We start from the raw sequence: 3,827 nt of genomic DNA on the forward strand, positions 1-3,827 counted from the left end.
CACTTTGTATCACTGAACAAACTCACGTGGGACATGAGACATCTCAGTTCAAGCCCTGGAATGAAACAAGAAGAAGAAAATCTTGAGTCTCATTTTCCAACGTCCCAAATAAGTGGCATTAACCCCTGGGCTATTGGCTTGTCTAGAGTGGGCAAGTCCATTCCACCCCCCGCCCCTTCATAATTTTTAAATGTAAATGTCTTTGTCTCGTCCTCCTATGGAACAGGATTTGTTTTTTTTTAAAGAAATAAGCTTCCCCTACCTGCTCTAGCTGTGATCTCCCTGGGAGCTAGCTGAGGTTGGGGACAGCCATGACCTGATTGCAGCACCAGTTGGCACCCGCCAGGCTGTGATGGACGTTGATGTCCTTTTGGCTCCAGGAGACACTTGCATGGTCAGTGTGGTGTGGGCGAGAGCAGGAGTGATTTGGAAGACAGTATTCAGAGCATAAGAGGCCACCACTAGTCTGTGACTTGAAGTCCATTACTGAGCTGAGTGGGTCCTAATCTGTCCCCAGAAGGAGTCATGCTGGAATACTGCTGTTACCTGCAACTTCTTTGGAGGAAAAGAAGAGAACAATGAGTTACGGGGCCTAGTTAGTGCTTCGAGTCCAAGCTCTCTACAGGAAGGGAAACCTGTAGTGTTGGAGGCTGAGATGCCACAACCTGTAGTTAAATGGTTAATATTCAGCTGGGGTTCATCTACAGACCCTTCACTGCTGATAGCTGGTTACCACAGAGGTTCCTTTCCTCAAATCTTACCATGTGAGATTTGGCTATGAAAAACTAGTTCCTATATCAAGCCCAGGCTTGGATTTCCACTTGTGAATACACACCTCTGTCTATTTAATACAGGGGATGAAGACATCTCTGCGAAGGAAAGTCACGTTCCAAGAGAAGCATAATAAGATGAAATGAGACAAGCTGCCACCTTGTCTTAAAGTCCTGAACAAGATGATATATACTCAGGTATCCATGAGGAATGCAGGACAACTTGCCTCTCTTATCACAAAATGCTGTACTGAAGTATAATGCACACCAGCAAATGAACCAAACCATCTAGATCTCCACCTCCAAACAGGAGCCCTGCTGCGTGGCCCTGGGGGAAGCATAACTCGAATCCATGTAACCTGCCAAGATATCACTTCCAAATTATACTAGAAGAGCTTGAGAGCAAGTTGCATTCTCCGCTGTCCTAGCAATTAGCATGTTCATCATCCTACCACCTTTAATAATGGAGCATAATGGTATTGTCTATATGGCGCCTTTCTTCTCAAAGGATTCCAACGATGATTTACAACCGTGTACTGACAGAGCCATTGTCACGGAGCCACCTCTGGGAGGATGGCTGTGAATCAGCAAACAGTGCAGACTTCACCACCGGCAGGGGTGTGTGGAGGGGAGGAAACTGGATAGACGAAACATTGTTCTAGGATTTATCTTCACACAAAGCACAGAGGACTTTGGGTGTGTTTAGTCTTCTCCAAAAGGCTTGCACATGGCTGACTAAGCTCCATTCGGTTGCTGCTAACCATGGGGAATTTAGAAAGATTCAGGGGTTAGCTGACCCAAGTAGGGTCTGAATCTTGGGCTCCAGAGAATGGGCCTTTCTGGCTTGAAGCAGAAATCCTGAAGTTCCTCAGAAAGCACAACCTAAATTCACCTCCAGGCCCAGTGGGTATCACCTTTGCCCCCACAATGACACCTGAAGATGCATTTTTCCAGCCCAGCAACCTGAGCCTGGCAGAAAGTAGCTCGTGTTATGGAGCTCTGGGGTTTTTCCTCTACTCTCTGTTCAAAAACCTGCCTTACCTTTCAACGTTAGATCCTGTGTGTCGGAAAAGCTATGGTAGAGGGAGAGAGAGACGATAAAAAATAGAGATACAGCTGGGAGGGAGGAGAGGATGAGTGGGGAGGGCTGAAACAGGCAGCGGTAAAGATTTACCCTTGGAGAATAAAGGACAGGGAAGATAGCGAAAGGCCAGAAATTCATTTCACCCGTGGCTGTCCCCAGCTACAAGCACATTGGACTAGGCCAAGGCGGGTGCGTGTGGCTGTACGAGCACGAGCAAGATGTATACCTCTCCTGGGATCTTTTTCATCGCAAAAGCTGCAGTCTAGATCCTGGCTGCTGATAGCGGTGGCAGCAGGATGAAATGAAATGAAAGCCCCTCCGCCGGTTGGGGAAACGTCTGTGATTCTCGCTGAAATTGACTCCACGAGGCTCAGGTGTTTGCATCCGTTCTCCGGCTCCCGGCTCAAAAAGAAGATTAATCAGAGTAAAGATCTCTGCATTTTCAGTGATGAAAAGCAGAGTCTCATTATAGTGTTTAGACACAAGATTGATCAGCCTTCTCCTGGAATAATTGACGGCACAATAGTCAGGGGACTGGGAGGCTGGGGGAGGGAAGGGATTTGCAGCCTGTAGAAAAGGGAATTCATTCCACCACCACCACCACCCCAGAAAGAGCAGAGAAAAATGAATCGGGAGGCCTTGAAGTGATCTTCAGACTCCTCCTGGTGTTACAGATGCCAGGGAGGCTCGTGAGAATACAACAGAAGAAGAGAAAGCCACCGTTTCAATTCAGGTTTCCACCCAAAGGTCTTGGGTCTCAGCCCCACAGGCACTTAGGGCCTATCTTCACGGCAGAGTTTGCAGTAGTTCGGACTCAGGGTTTGCCTCCACTGCTTCCATACACAAAGCCTGTCATCTTGCCTAGTAGTCTGTCGGACCCAGGCCTGCCTGGGATTCAGGGTTCGACCTCAGGTTCTGCGTCGTTCACTCAGGCTTGTCATGTCGCAGCACGGCAGTGGGGATACACAGGCTAAATTACACAAGAGCTTAGTCCTCTGATGCCTTCCCACAATTCCCTCCTGATGTCCAGGACAGCAGAAAAGTTCTCCAACACTGGGAAAGAGCAATGGAGGGTCTCAGCTTATTGCAGCACAAAGGACCATGCCACAGAGCCCCAGAGGTGTGAGATGCACACGGCAGGGCGGGGAAACACAGCACCAAGGTATGACTTTGGTGCTGCTAACCAAAGTTCAGAAAAGTCAAGCGTTCGGGCCCAGGTGCCAGTCCTCTGAGCTAACCTTTCAGGGAAAGCCCACCCTCAAATACATGCAATACTCGCTGTACTCGTACAACTAGGTTCATGGAAACCGGCGGTGTCTACTTGGATGAGTAATGCTTCTTCAGAACCAACGGGGTGGGGGGGGAAGATTGTTTCATAGATTTCATAGACATCAGGGCTGGAAGGGACCTCGGAAGATCATCGAGTCCAGCCCCCCGCCCAAAGGGCAGGAAGTCAGCTGGGGTCATAGGATCCCAGCAAGATAAGCATCCAGTTTCATCTTGAAGGTGTTCAATGAAGGCACTTGAACCACCTCCGGTGGCAGGTTGTTCCAGACCTTGGGGGCTCGGACAGTAAAGAAATTCTTCCTTATGTCCAGCCTGAAACGATCTTGAAGTAGTTTGTGACCATTCGACCTCGTCATCCCTTGGGGTGCTCTGGTGAACAAACGTTCCCCCAGATGCTGGTGGTCACCCCTGATAAACTTGTAGGTGGCCATCAGATCACCCCTGAGCCTGCGCTTTTCCAGGCTAAAGAGCCCCAGGGCTCTCAGCCTGTCATCGTAGGGTCTGCTTCCCTGACCTCTGATCATGCGCGTGGCTCTTCTCTGGACTCTCTCAAGCTTCTCCACATCCTTTTTGAATTGTGGAGCCCAAAACTGGACACAGTACTCCAGCTGCGGCCTCACTAAGGCCGAGTACAGGGGGAGAATGACGTCCCGGGATTTGCTTGAGAAGCATCTATGGATGAAAGC

At 49.3% G+C, this 3,827-nt stretch overlaps 1 long non-coding RNA gene across 1 annotated transcript in view; it reads right to left on the bottom strand.

Annotated features, from left to right (window-relative positions):
- Positions 1–304: 304 nt before the first annotated feature.
- The window catches only part of LOC112551410, a 47,799-nt gene continuing 44,276 nt past the window's right edge, over positions 305–3,827 (bottom strand). The window contains exon 3 of the long non-coding RNA XR_003095714.1: positions 305–555. This is a non-coding gene — a long non-coding RNA (uncharacterized LOC112551410). The remainder of the gene's footprint in view (positions 556–3,827) is intronic.

This window comes from Alligator sinensis, unplaced genomic scaffold (genome assembly GCF_000455745.1).
Source record: "Alligator sinensis unplaced genomic scaffold, ASM45574v1 scaffold1517_1, whole genome shotgun sequence".
Taxonomy (NCBI): Eukaryota; Metazoa; Chordata; order Crocodylia; family Alligatoridae; genus Alligator; species Alligator sinensis.